The sequence below is a fragment of the Sciurus carolinensis genome, chromosome 6, assembly GCF_902686445.1.
Source record: "Sciurus carolinensis chromosome 6, mSciCar1.2, whole genome shotgun sequence".
In the NCBI taxonomy this organism is placed as follows: Eukaryota; Metazoa; Chordata; class Mammalia; order Rodentia; family Sciuridae; genus Sciurus; species Sciurus carolinensis.
In genome coordinates, this window is record NC_062218.1 from 79,154,823 (window position 1) to 79,170,121 (window position 15,299).

The window sequence follows — 15,299 nt, forward strand, 5'->3', positions numbered from 1 at the left end:
AAGTTGCCAACGTTCACTACATCACATCTTTCAAACCCTTGAATAAATAAGCACTTTTCCTCACATTATCCCTTTGTCAGATGCAATTTCTCTTTACAACTGTTTTGGCTACTTTGGACTTTCATCTCAAATTCTCCCGAGTTCCTCATTAGTGAAAAAGCTTGGAGCAAAGCGCAAATATTCCTTTCTGAAAGTACATCTACTTCCTGATTACTAATTTACAGAAGGTAAAACGTCCATCTAAAGCCCACGCATGAAATTATAAGTTTGTTGTCATGTCTCATTAGTTCACAGCAACCATGAAAACAAAGGCCATTCTCCTCACCTAATGAAACTACAGCGGAAACGTTCATATAATTCTAGTTTAGAAATGACCCTCCAAGCCACACCTAATCGGTCCTCTTCAACCAACAGCCTCCTTCACAGGCTCGGCAACCCAGAACTACTGAAACACGGCTTTCGATAATCAAGGGTGATCAAACCCTGCCAATGGAGAGAGTAAGGATACTCTTTGGTCATTGGTAGAGACTCGGCTTTAAGCCCGGTCGCAATACACACTGTCCGTGGCCTCTGTGAAGTTGGACACAGATACTTCAAGTGAAGAAGATGATAAGCAGGGATCCCAGGGCATTCTCCAGCCGCAAGGATGGTCAAGATCCCAGAAGATGGATGGGACTCCAATGTTAACCCTCGCCCACTCACTTTTCGGTAGGGCCAAGATGCTCTACAGGGCCCTACTTGGTCTGAAAAACCAGGTCCAAGAGACAGCCCACAAAAACCACTTACCAGTCTCCCAACTCCCGCACGTATCAAGCAGGAGCCTGACCCGAGCTGGCCACAGTCAAGCCCGGCACTAGCTCAGACCACCCTGGCGACCACTCGAGAGCGTCACTAACAACCACCCGGAAATGGTACAACTTCTTCCGGGGCTGCCTAGCGCGCGGCGGGAAATTATTTCCCAGAGCCCGGATTAGTGAAGTAGCGAGTGCTGCAGCGGCAGTCGTCGCCAACCGAGGAAAGCAGCTCAGACACACCGGCCGGGAAGGTAAAGGGCCTCACCTCGGAAGACTCAGTTTACCCTGACTCTATGGGGACATTTTGCCCCAGTCTGTGCCTCCGAAGTTTCTGCAGCTGGGAAGGGACTGGGGCTAGCGGTGGCAGCGCTTGGCTCTCGCGGCTTTCTACAGCCGCGGTTCGGTCCCACTCTCCCGACTCGCTGTGCTCGGCGCCCGCCTGGGTGGGCTGCAGCTGCAGACCTGGCCCCGCTCTGCCCGAGTTCCTCACGGAGCGCCTCTCTGCAGTGCAGGGCTGAGCGTTCCCCCAGCCTCCCGCTTGCGCAGCGCCGCGGCTTGTTCCCGCGCCGGGAAGGCGCTAGGCCGCCCTCATCTCTGGTTTCCATAGAACCAACTGGGACGCCTCACCCTGATCCCAGATTCTTGGCTGCTTTCCATAACTTAGCGTCAGTAAATGTGGCAGGGATCCTCCAGGCCTACCTTCCTCTGACAAGGAAAATTGTGTCATTGTTTTTTCCTTAATGAATTTTTTAAACACTTGAATGGCAACGAGCTTATCTCTGCAGCTCCTGTAGGCCTTTAAACACAAACATAAACACTTTTCCCTAAAGGGAGGATCCCTGTTCCTGGGGATTACCTCTCAGCTGACTGAAGGCTGGGAACAAGACTAAGTGAATGTCCGGAGTTTTCTTCCACTTCCAAAGCCTCTGATTAAATACTGAAAAATTTGATATCAGTATTTGAACCAGAAGGTAGATGGGGCTTGACTTTGAAGGCCTCAATTTCTTTTTGACAAATGATTGACTGTCCACTATAAACAAACAAAAGTTTTCCGTTGAGACATTGGAAATGAACATTTAAAGTGGATTTACAGTATATGTATGACAGACGCTGTACCTTGTGGACTTTTGGGTTTCTGTTACTGTTATGCCTCAGTTCCTAGAAATATGTTGATGTGCCAGATGTTCCCATTGAAGGAGTATGTCTAAACTTCTGTTACAGGTCTTCAGTACATAAATTGATATCTTGAGGTGAACTTGTATGAGGGTGGTGATTTGATTATTCTACACTATTTCAGTATATTCTTCATGAACTAGGATGTTGAAATCCTTTAAGGTTTTAATACGTTTTTATTGTAGAGACAGTATTCAATAATGCAAATAAGCCACTATTACATCCTTTTTCTATGTCCATATTTTCTTATGCCTGTTACCTTAAGAGAAGTTCAATTAAGTGATTTAACATTTTCTTGCTTTCCTAAAGCAGAAAGGATAGATCCCACGAAAGTCTTTGAAAGGGTGAACAAATATGGTTACTTTTCACAAAGTTAAGAACTTTTAAGATTTTCTTCTAGATATCCACAATTTCCAGTGATGTCCCAAAATACTGATATTTAGAAAACTAATAATATAGTGGTATTAGATAGCATTTTCATTGTTATATAAATCTTGATTATATTATTCTAAGATAGTCTTTACATGATTTAAAAGTTTTAAAATAACAATTCCATGTAAGTTCTGAATAATAAAACCTAAAGAAACTGGAGAATCCTTTGTCTTAAAATATAAATAAATTGGAACATTACCTGTTTCTTGACTCTCTAAATATACTAGTAGAAAATAAATGCTGTAAAATGTTCTAGGTACTAGTCGACATCTTATAAGGACATATTAGTGCTTAAAAGTAAAACATCCCTGGAACTTTTAAATACAGTTAGGTTTTATTTTCTTGCAAAATTATAAATTAAAAATATACTGTTGTTATTTTTGATAAGGAAGAAAACCCATTTGAATAATCCCATGATTAATTGATCCCAAATCCATTTGGAGAAGAAAATAATGGAAATTTTCTTTTCCATAAGAAAAAGTAATAACATTCTTGAGATTGTTCTTAGAAATACTGTGAAATATTAGGCATTGGTGTTATTTTCCTGAAAATAACTTATAAATATGTTTAAATGTTTTCAATTTTGCTGATTTAAATGTCTCCCCACCCTTGTAGTGAATTCCTTTTATGCATTGTTCCTTTCTCTCATGCTAGTGAAAAATGGATTGCTTTTTAAAATTATAATGCAGTTAAGAATATGAGACTAAATTCTGAAATTTGAGTCAAGGCGGTTTTGTAGAAAAGTCATATCATTTTTGCAGAAACAGGCTTATCTTTGAATATTGGTTCTACTGTTTTACTAGTTTTGTATTTTGTGTGTGTGTGTGTGTGTGTGTGTGTGTGTGTATGTGTGTGTATTTGTATACATGTGTGGTGCTGAGGATCACCCAGGCCTTTGTTCATGCTAGGCAAACACCCAGTTCCTTTGATTCTTAATAAGAAATACTTCCCAGTATCCTCTTATGTTTGACAAGGATAAATAGCACTTATGCTGTGAAGAAGAAAATGAACTAACATGTATGAAGTGCTTAGACTACAGTAGGACCTCTGTAAAAATTAGGATGTGGTGGCACACGCCTATAACCTCAGTAGCTCAAGAGGCAGGAGGATTGCAAGTTCAAAGCCAACCTCAGCAACTTAGGGAGACCCTGTCTCAAAATAAACAGAAAAGAGCCTGGAATGGGGCTTAGTGGATAAAGTGCCTCTGGATTCGGTTCCTGGCACAAAACAATAAGTAGAAATTTTTTTAAAATTCTGCTTGTTCAACCTTCTGATTATACTCTTCTTCCTAAGTAATCTTCAGTTCCTAGGACACCCATGCAGTTTTGGTGACCAGTAGCTACTGTCCATCCAGTTTTTTGCCTTGGACTGCCTCGTTTTCTAACTTAATTCCTTAAGAATCTCTTTATGGGAGTGATGGGAGGGGAGAGGATATGGGGATAGGAAGGATAGTAGAATGAAACAGACATTATTACCTTATGTACAGGTATGACTGCATGACCAATGTGATTCTACAACATGTACAATCAGAAAAAGGAGAAATTGTACCCCACTTATATATATCAAAGTGCATAAATGCATTCTTCTGTCATGTGCAACTAATTAGAACAAATAAAAAAATTAGTGAACTAAGAAACAAGAAAAAAAGGCGGGGGGGGGGGGATGTCCTTTATCCCTAAATTAGCATCACTAGTCCAGCCTGTACCATGTATAGTGTTGGATAGATAGAATGATTCTGTTACCTCAGCCTCTCATTTCTTCCTTAACACAGTCACTTTGTTGCTCGTTCTCCATTTCCTTGCTGTACTGTTACATTTAACCATGAAAGGGACTAATGACTGTTCCTTTCTCAAATAATGCTATTGAGGAAAGAACATCTCTCCAAGTTTTATCTCTTGATGCCATATTTTAACATTTATATTATATCCTCCTTGAAGGATGGGCAGGAAGTGGGAATTGCATTTATTTAAACCATTCCAAAGGTCCCCAGAATGAAATTAAGCCAAGGGCCTAATTTAGCTCCTAGGACAAGAAGGACAAGAAGGACCAGAATTCCTAAACTCCACTTGAAGCTATAGTGTTCAGAGTGAAAGTATTTTACTCACAGTTTGAGTATTGTGACATGTCTATTGTTACAGTATTGGTTAAAACAGAATCTAACACTTTGATCCTTTTAGTTTTAGCTCATCTTTGTTTCTTTTTCCAGCTAAATATTATTCATAAAAGAAATCATGAAAATCACAGCAACAACATTGATTATATTCAGCGCTTGGTATGATCAGAAGACAGAAATTTCAAGAGATTTTCCTTAATTTGCTAATAAGTAGGTTTTAAATCAAAATAGCTTACTAGAATAATGGAAATTGAGCAACCCCTAGTTTTCATCACATGACTTTAAAAGCATGAAGAGTGTTAAGTGGCATGGAAAATGATCATGATAAAAATTTATGTAAAAGTATGATACAGAACTACATATCTAAATTTTTATATATATATATATTTATTTTCACACACATGAAACATGAAGTCAATCCTGACAAAATGTTAACAGTGGTATTGCAAGGTAAAGGAATTAGAGATTATTTTAATTTTTCTGTATACTATTTAGCATTTAAAAGTTTTTTTTCTGTAATAAATCTGAGTTAATTAAAATTAAAAGACAAATCAGTAAAGTTTATTTGGGGAGGAAAAATTTAAATTAAGAAATATGTAAATTAAATTTTAAAAATAGTCCTTTATTTAATTTGTAATTCTTATCATATGACTTTATTTACTTTTTTCTTTTTCCATTTCTTTTGGTACCAGAGTTTGAACTCAGGGGCATGTAACCACTGAGCTACATCCCCACTCTTTTTAAAATTTTTTCGTGTTAGACAGGGTCTCACTAAGTTAGTTAGGGCTTCTCTAAGTTGCTGAGGCTGACTTTGAACTTGGGATCCTCATACCTCAGCTTCTGGGATTATAGACTTGTGCCACCATGCCAGGCTACTTTCAAAACACATACATGTGTGTGTGTGTGTGTGTATCCTTGTTTTTATACTGTTCTTATTTTCCTATAAAGACCTCTTTAAACATTGCTGCTTCTCTTTTCTGCAGCACTTTCCTTTTTCACCCAACAGTTATCCTGCCTTTCTAGCCAGAACTTTGTGTTCTTACCTATATTCCTGCCTCTACTTTTCTCTGAATTCCCTTTTCAAGGTATTCTACATCGCATTCCTCAAACGTGTCCCAGATAAATGTTATATTGTAAAGAATTCAAAGGACCTAAAACAATATAGTGTGTAATAAAATGTTTGCAATTATGATGCTTGCTATGTATGCTATAGGTTTATTTGCATTTCTGACTGGCACCAACTGCAAAGGAATTTCAGGCATCAGGGATAGGCCCATGTGGGAGATATTTTGGGAAAGTTCACACCACATAAACAGTTGCTTGCTATGCCTAAATACCAGCACTGTTCACAATCATTGTCTCCTTGGTTGTCTATGGTATATGGTTTAAGGTAAGTAAATTTTAAAATTATTATATAAGATTTTAAAACATTTTCTCATTGCTCGGAATGTAGTATATAATTTAAAAATTTTTGACAATACACATAAAACCATTTAACTGTAGATGATAAATGCTCCTCCCCTTTTGTATAAAGATGGGACTTTATGCTTGGTTGCTTCAAGGACCCTCACCTCCTCTATAAGTACTAGAAAGATTTGTGTTTTGCCTAGAAATATTACTGGTATGTTTATATTATGGTGTACCTGCTTTCTTTCTTATATTAAAAGATCGCTACAAGTTCACTATCTATCCTCCATATCTCAGAACATATCACCTAGATAAAACTTGACCCTACTTTTAAGGATTTTTAATTGTCCGAGTTATTGATAGATGTTCTAGGAATTTTTATGATGTTCTTTTGGAGTACATTGACATGTCAATCTAATTTTTGTTTTCATAATCCTGCAAGAGTCAGGAAGAACTATCAAATCACTAGTTTTACAAATATAAATTAATCTATTCATATATCTATCTGTGCATCGCTATGTCTTTTCCTACATACAGGTAACAGTTTCCCCACATTGCTGTGTAGATTAAATTTGTGATGTAGGTCATTAGTTTGTTATACAATATGTTACTGAAAAGCATTACTATATGTATTGTTAACTCTCTTGCTTTAAGTAATTTTTATCATAGAATGCTATTAGATTGGGTTACCAGAATTTGTTCTTTAAAAATCTAGTTATTTTGTGTCATTACCAGGATTCACTGTTCTGAGAAGTTTAGCTAATAGCCCATTTTTTTTTCCTGGTGAACTTGTGGAAAAATCTCTCATCTTCTGAAATGTTATAAACATACCCATATCTGCATAATGCCTGAATCAGGCATTTTTTTTTAACCTGTGTTTCTTAGTTTGCTTGAGTAGTTTCAGTTTCCTATTTCATCATTTTCAAAGGAAAGATTGGGGCTGGGCAGTTGGTAGGGTGCTTGCCTTGCAAGCACAAGGCCCTGGGTTCAATCCCCAGCACCACAAAAGAAGAAAAAAAGAAAAAAAAAGGAAAGATTGTTTTAAAAAGGTTTTCCTGATTTCTACTATTATATGGTTGGCCCTAGTTTTATGTTAACCTTTTATGGGATCTTTCTGTTAAATATACAAAGATTATTGGTTATTATCTACGTCATTATAAAGACGGTATGTTTCAAGATGAAAACTTTGCTTTATGTGCTTGCTCCAGTAAGTTCTAATGATTTAATAATTCACACATCAAACCAAAATACTTGAAAATGTCACTTTGTTAATAATAAACATTCAGGTGTTAAATAGTTGTTAATAACTTGATTGGAAAAATATAGTTTTTTTCTTGTATTTCTATATAACAATTATAAGGAAACAATAATTGTTAAAGGAGAAATTTTAAATAAACTTTTGGTAATAGTCTAATAGCAAATTTATTTTTTAATTCTTTCTTTATGTTTTGATTATTTAACAAGTTTTGTTTTGTTTGAGATACTGGGAATTGAACATAGGAGGACTCTATCTCTTAGCAACATCACCAGCCCTTTTTAAATTTTATTATTTTGAGACAGGTTTTCACTAAGTTGCCCAAGCTGGCCTCAAACTTGTATTTCTCCTGCCTCAGTTTCCTGAGTCACTGGCATCACATGTGTGTGCCACCATATCCAACAACAGTTGCTTTTAATCTTTCATATTTTAGAATAGCTAGACAGGCAAGATTTTAGGTTTTAAGAATGACTCCAGCTTCCCTTCTTTAGCAACATTTCTTTATGTAGCTTGCTAAAAAATAGCTTCCAAAACTTGTAAATGCATAAATGAGATGAAAATAGGAGAAGTATATACTATGCTTAAAGCCCTACTTTTTGAGGACTATAAAAGCAGTTATTAAGTACCAAGATGATATTCACAGATATTGAATTTTACTTGCCTAATATTTCTGAAAGACCCCATCATTTTCTAAAGGAAAATTGCTAAAGGATTTATTTAAATAATTCTCTAGAATTAATGAAAGCAGCATTTCCCCCTAATTATAGGTATAGACATTGTATAAAATTCACATGTGGCTTTACTGTATGTGTTTGTATGTGTTCTGAATAAGATTAAAACATTATTTCTTGGAACAGAGCATATTTGTAGTTTTAATGTATTGCCAAGAGGTATATTAGTTAAATCATGTAAGTAGTTTTTAAAAAATATATAGTTATTGTAGTAAAAAGTTCCTTATTCAAGAAACTTTTAGTTTACGTATTAATGAAAGTATTTTCCATGGATGATTAAATTTTCAAGAGACCAAACCCTACTGTGTATACTTTATAATTTTGTACTTACCACTTCAAATCCTTATAACTTTAAAGCTTTTGTTTCATTGAAGAGGCTTTGAGTTTTAGAGTTTTATTTTTATTTATTTATTTTTTATTAATTCTTTTTAGTTATACATAACATTAGGATTCATTTTGACATAATTATAAAAGCATGAAAAATAATTTGTTCTAATTCAGTAGCCAGTACTTCCCCTTTCCTTCTCCTCCTCCCTCAGTTCCCTTCCTTCTGTTGTCCTGATCTTTCTGCTATTAGAGTTTTTTTATTTGTGTCTTGTATATGTACATGAATATGAGATTCACTGTTGTATGTTCATATATGTACATAGGAAAGATAGATCAAGTTCACTCCTCTCTTTCCCTATCATATCATTCCTCCCTTCCCTTCATTCCCCTTTATCTATTCCACTGTTTTTTAATCCCTCTCCTTATTTTAGATTAGCTTTCACATATCAGAGAAAACATTTGACTTTGGTTTTGGGATTGGCTTGTTTCACTTTTGTAAGGAAAAAAAAAAATGCTCAGCTTGGGACCTACAGCAATTCTAGCCCCCACTGCGCACTCCTGCCGAACTGCCGCCGCTCGCTCAGTTGCGGCTCGCCAATAGCTCCCAGAAAACTGCACTGCGGACACAAGGTCTCACACAAGAGACTTTATTATGCAGACGACTAACACGTCCACTCCAGGGTGAAAAGAAAGGAAAAAAGGGAAGATGGCGTGTGCGCTTCTCCCAGATATTGGAATCTCCTGGGCTGGAAGGAACCAGTAGCGGAGGAGAATACTTGCAAGCTGACTGATGAACCAATAGCTATGTAGCATGTTAGAACGTAAGGTGGGAAACAGGAAAATGGCGGCAGCGTAAGATGGAAATTCCTGTAACGTAAGAGGCGGGCAGAGTGCAGATTTACAAGTGGTTGGGAGGTAGAGTATCAGCTTTATATTACAACTTTGATATTTGATAGTCTCCAGATCCATCCATTTACCAGCAAATACCGTAATGTCATTCTTCTTTAATACTGAGTAATACTTCATTGTGTAGATAATACCACATTTTCTTTTTTTAAAATATTTTTTAGATGTTGATAGACCTTTGTTTCATTCATTTATTTATATGTGGTGCTGAGAATTGAACCCAGTGCCTCACACATGCTATGCACGTTCTCTGCCACTGAGCCACAACCCCAGCCTCTCAACATTTTCTTTATCCATTCATCTGTTGGAAGGTTGACTTCATAGCTATTCCGATTTTCCCAGCACCATTTGTTAAAAAAGCTATCCTTTCTCTAATGCATGTTTTTGTCTAGGATGAGATAACTGTCTTTATGTGAGTGTGTCTCTGTGTCTTCTATTTCATTGGTCTTTCATACCCTTTTTGGTGCAAGTGCCATGCTATTTTTGTTCCTATAGCTCTGTAGTGTAATTTGAGGTCCAATATTTTGTTGCCTCCTGCTTTGCTTTTCTCACTAAGGATTACTTTGGCTATTCTGGGTCTCTTTATTTTTCCCAAATGAATTTCATAACTACTTTTTCTAGTTCTGTAAAGAATGCCATTGGAATTATGATGGGGACTACATTGGATCTGCTTAGTGATTTTGGTCTTCCTATCCAAGAACATGGGTGATAGTTCCATCTTCTAAGGTCTTCTTCAATTTCTTTAGTGTCCTATAGTTTTCATTGTAGAGGTCCTACACTTCTTGTTAGATTGATTCTCAAGTTTTTTATTTGTTTGTTTTTTGAGACTATTTCCAATGGGATGATTTTCCCAATTCTTTTTCAGCACATTGTTTGAGTATAGGAACACAATTGATTTACTGGTGTTGCTCTTGTATCCTGCTTCTTTGCTGAATTCATTTGAGTTCTATAGGTTTCCTGGTAGAGGTTTTTGGGTCTTCTATAGATTCATGTTGTCAGCAAGCAGATAATTTGAATTCTTTTCCTATTTTTATCCCTTTAATTTCTTTCTTTTTCTTGTTTAATCAGGCTAGAGTTTCAAGGACTAGGTAGAATAGGAGTGGTAAAAGTGGACATCCTTGTCTCGTTCCTGGTTTTAAAGGAAATTACAATGTTAAGTTCCTTCTATCTCTAGTTTTTCTAGTGTTTTAAACATTAATGGGTGCTATACTTTTAATGGGTGCAGATGCTTTTTCTGCATCTGTTGAGATAATTGTGTGATTCTTGTCCTTAAATCTATTTATGTGGTGAATTACATTTATTGATATCTGTATATTGAACCAACCTTGCTTCCCTGGCATAAAACCCACTTGATCATAAAGCACTATGTTTTTAATGTGCTTTTGTATGCAATTTGCCCATATTTTATTAAGAATTGTTGCATCTAATTTCATCAAGGATCTTGGTCTGAAGTTTTATTTCCTTAATGTGTCTTTGTCTGGTTTTGGTGTCAGGGTGATACTGACTTCATAGAATGAGTTTGGCAGTGTTCCCTCCATTTCTACTTCATGGAATAATTTGAGGAGGATTGGTTTTAGTTCTTTAAAGGTCTGGTAGACTTTGGCTGAGAATCCATCCAGTCTGGACTGTCTTTGATGGAAGGCTTTTGATAACTGCTTCAATTTCATTGCTTGAAATTGATCTGTTTTAAGTTTTCTATATCCTCATAGTTCAATTTGGGTAGGTCTTAAACCTCTAGGAAATTGTTGGTATCTTTAAAATTTTCTAGCTTATCGAAGTATACATTTTCAAAATTTATGATAATTCTCTATATTTCAATAGTGTTTGTGATGATATTTCCTTTTGCATCTTAGATCGTGAAATTCATTTTTTTCTCATCTTTTGGTAGTTTATCTAAGGGTTTATCAGTTTTGTTTATTCTTTCAAAAAAACCTCAACTCTGTTTCTTTGATTTTTTTTCACTTAAATTTCACTGATTTTTGGCTCTGATTTTCATTATTTCCCGTCTTCTTCTGATTTTGGTGTTTGTTCTTTTTCTGGGTCCTTGAGATGTAATGTTAGATTACTTATTTGGTATCTTTCTGTTCTTTTATTGTATGAGCTCAATGCTATGAACCTGCCTCTTAGAACTGCCTTCATACTGTCCCAGAGATTTTGATAGGTTGTATCATATTTTCATTTTTAATGAAAAATTTAAAAACTTAAAAATTTCTCCTCTGATTTCTTCTGCTACCCATTTATCATTCAGAAGTATATTATTTAATCTCCAGGTATTAGAATAGTTTCTCTTCTTTTATTCCTTCATTGTTTTCTAATTTCATTTCATTTTCTGATAGAATGCCAGGTATTATCACTTTTTTTTTTTTTTTTTGCAGTACTGGGGATCGAACTCAGGGCCTTGTGCCTGCGATGCAAGCACTCTACCAGCTGAGCTATCTCCCCAACCCAGTATTTTTTTATATTTGCTAAGATTTGCTTTGTCACCTAAAATATGATCTATTTTAGAAAATGTTCCATGTGCTACAGAGAAGAAAATGTATTCAGTCATTGATGGATGAAATAGTCTGTAGATGTCTGTTAGGTCCACATTACTAATTGTGTTTAGTTGTGTAGAATCTTTACTTTGTTTTTGTTTGGATGCACTATCCAGTGGTGAGAGAGACATGTTAAAGTTACTGAATATTATTATATGTTTGTCTCTTTGATTCTTAATATTGAGAAGGGTCTGTTTAATGTATATAAGTGCTCCATTGTTTGGGGCATAAATATTTACCATTATTATATCTTGTTAATATATGATTCCCTTAAGCAGTGTGAAGTGACTTTGTCTCTTCTGAGTAATCCCAGCTCAGAGGCACTTTATCTGCTATGAGAATAGCAGTTCCTGCTTGTTTATGAGTCCCATGTGTGTTATTTCCCCCAACCTTTCACTTTTAATCTGTGGATATCTTTACCTGTGAGGTGAGTCTTTTGCAGACAGCATATTTTTGGGTCTTGTTTTTCCATCCAATTTTCCAACCTATGTCTTTGGATTGAGGAGTTTAGACCATCTATATTAAATGTTATTATTGAGAGGTGAGTTTTATTTCCTGCCATTTTGATTTATTTCTAATGTTTAATTTGGACTTGATTCTCCTTTAATTGACTATTCTAGTGTAATTCCTTCCTATGCTAGTTTTCATGAAATATTTTATTGAGTATGTTATATAGTCCAGGCTTTCTAGTTGTGAATTATTTTAGCTTTTCTTTATCATGGAACGTTTTTATTTCCTCTTCAATTCTGAAGCTTAATTTTTCTGGGTGTATTCTTGGTTGACATCCATTTTCTTTTGGAGCTTGGTACATATTATTCCAAACCTTCCTAGTTCTTAAGGTCTGAGTTGAAATCCAGATTGATTTATCTCTGAGTGTGACTAGTCATTTTCTTTCACAACTTTAAAAAAATTCTGTCATTATTCTGTGAGACATTTTCATAATAATGTGTCTTGGAGTGGATCTATTGTGATTTTTCTATCTTTGTAGTTCCAAATGCCTCTTATATTTGAATTTTCATCTCATTTTTAAGGTTTGGAAAATTTTTTGATATTATTTCATTGGAAAGAATATACATTCCTTTAGTTTGTATTTCAGAGCCTTCATCTATCTCAATACATCTTTAATGTGGTCTTTTAATGTCATACCAGTTTACCAGTTTTCTTGAATATTCTGTTCATAATCTTTTAACATCTTTATGTTTGACTTTATTTTCAAGATTTTATACTTTGTCTTTAAGGCCTAAAAATTGATCTTCAAACATGTCTTATCTATTTGTGATGCTTTTTATTGACTTTTTAATTTGGCTTATTGATTCTTTCAAGGATTTCTGTTTGGTTCTTTTTCAGAATCTCTCTTTATTGAAGTGATCCTGTATTTTTTTCTGATTTCACTCCTTATATCTTCTTTCAGCTCATAGAAGAGTTTAACTATGGACTTTTTAAAGTCTTTCTCTGACATTTTCTCCACTGTGCTGTCAATGAAGTCTGTTGTGCATTGTGGGCTGTTTGGTATGGTTTGTTCTCTTGGTTTTTCATATTGTTTGTGTGTCTACCTTTCTATTGGTATAGTTCTCTCTTCTTTTAAGCAAAGGACTACTTTGTGAGCTTCTTTCTCTTAAGAGCCCTCTGGGTTGGATGGATATCCAGGTAATGATATTTTAAGTCACTGTGTGACTTTTGCTGATTCTAATTTCAGCACCATTTTAAGAGATGTCACTGAGCCCTATTTACTTTAGTCACTTCAGAGCCAAATTTCGTACTATTCAACTTTACAAGAAACAAAAACATGTTGCAGTTATTCTCTATGGTTCCTCAAATTTGGGTATAAACTTGTAACAAAGTTCTGAAATCAGTTAAAAAATTAGTTTATTAATAAATTTAATAAATTTACTGTAACCTTAAGTGAGGGCTAAAATGTGGGAGGAAGAAATTTTGGGCAAAAAGGAGAGGGAAAAAGAAAAGATGAAAAACTAGTTTACACCAAGATAAGGGAGAAATATTGGTATTTGAGGTAGTAGCAGATAATGCAAGAGTATGAGAAGGGGGTAAGATGAGCAAGTATAAACTAGAGCTAGGAAAACAAAGAGGAAGATTGATTCTAGTTGATGCTTTAAGCCATTAGATCAAATACATTCAAATGGGTTGAAGATACAGTGTTAACAATTGTAGTTCAAGTTAGAGTTGCTTGTATGATCTAAGTTATGTTAGAGTTGTTTATAGTAAATTATGTCAAGGTGAGGAAAATTCTTGTCAAAATTTGGTTTGCATTTCATTGGGTTTGGACATTAAGCAGATGTTCACAACGGTCTTTGGCCATAAATCTCTCCTGAGTTGCAGGGACACAGGAACCAATTCCCTACTTGCTAGTAACCTCCTTCCACCATCTTCTGGTTTGTCAACTCAAGGGCCTGCAGCTGACTAATCAGAGGGTGCAGTATTTGGGTTGGCTGTTTCTGTTCTGTGCACTAGTTCAGGATGCAGGCTCTGGAGTGCTCCTGTGTTTGCTGTGGGTTACCATGTACCTGTTACCCTCTACAGGATCCTTTTCAAAGTAGTGAAGATCCTGGTGGCTGCCTGTGAGCGTAAGAACTCTGGTTGTGGATTTTCTGTGGGTGTTATGTGGTGTAGTATTCCCCCGGCCATTGATACTGTGTCTAAGGTACTGTAGTGAAGAGTCTCAGGTGATTTTCCTAGACTATAATTTCTACTGCCCCAGGTTGTGAATGACAAGTTGTGATCACAGGTCAGACTGTGTGCCAGTTAAGGCTGAAAGCAGCCCTTCCTGTTGTATAGGCTGTGTTAATTTTCCCCATGGTCTCTGTAACTGGGTATTCAGGCAGTTTCCCTCTGGTAAGGTTTGTGTTCCAAGGGACCATCTCTAGCCTTCTTACGGTGCCTGCCCCTAGTGTCAGTGGTCAGACTAGTGAATCCACTTTCCTCTGTTCAGGGCCAAAGCTGCTTTGTTGCTGTCTCTGAGTCAAGTGAGGGAATACTGAGCAGAGCTTTATGTCCTTGCCTGGGTCATGGAGTTTGAGCAGGGTTAGGTGCAGTTCCTAGCACAGGTCTCTACCAGTCTGTTCCTCTTGTTCATGGTGATGGGGAGAGAGAGGGGATTTCAGCAATTTTCAGCTAGTAGTGGTCCTTCTAGAAATTATTTCTGGCCAGATTTTTTAATAGGTCCCAATGCAGGGAATTTCCTTCTTGTTTAATTTGCAGTTGACTTGGAGTGGGAAGACTCTGTGTTGGTTTAAGGACATCACTGATTGACTAAAGTCTTCACAAGATGACTGCAGATCCATTCAGTTTCCTTTTTATAGCTTGGTTTTAAGCTGCTTGCTCTGTTTTAAGGACCTTTTTGTTACCATTGTACTATAAATTTTTCCTGTCTTTCCAAATGTTTTTAAGTGGGTGAACTTATTTTCCACTCCCCAACTTTCTCTCTATATTGCCCCTCTGCCCACTCATTCCCAGGTTCAGTTTGGGGGTTATGGGATTCTGAGTTTTTTTTATACTGTGGTAACCCATCTTTCAGTCTCTCCAGGTTTCAGATTTTGTAATATAGCATTTATTTTGTCACCCACCTCTCAATGCTGCTTTCCCTTCACTGCCTCTTTTCTGTGTTGTGAG

At 36.2% G+C, this 15,299-nt stretch overlaps 2 protein-coding genes across 2 annotated transcripts in view; one reads left to right on the forward strand and one right to left on the reverse strand.

The window, feature by feature from the left end:
• The window catches only part of Kiaa0825 (KIAA0825 ortholog), a 413,039-nt gene extending 412,135 nt beyond the window's left edge, over nt 1-904 (reverse strand). The window contains exon 1 of the mRNA XM_047556135.1: nt 787-904. The gene's annotated coding sequence lies outside the window, so the exon portion shown is untranslated. The remainder of the gene's footprint in view (nt 1-786) is intronic.
• A 15-nt stretch (nt 905-919) lies between these two features.
• Nucleotides 920-15,299, forward strand: part of Slf1 (SMC5-SMC6 complex localization factor 1) — a 72,560-nt gene continuing 58,180 nt past the window's right edge. The window contains exon 1 of the mRNA XM_047556138.1: nt 920-1,045. The gene's annotated coding sequence lies outside the window, so the exon portion shown is untranslated. The remainder of the gene's footprint in view (nt 1,046-15,299) is intronic.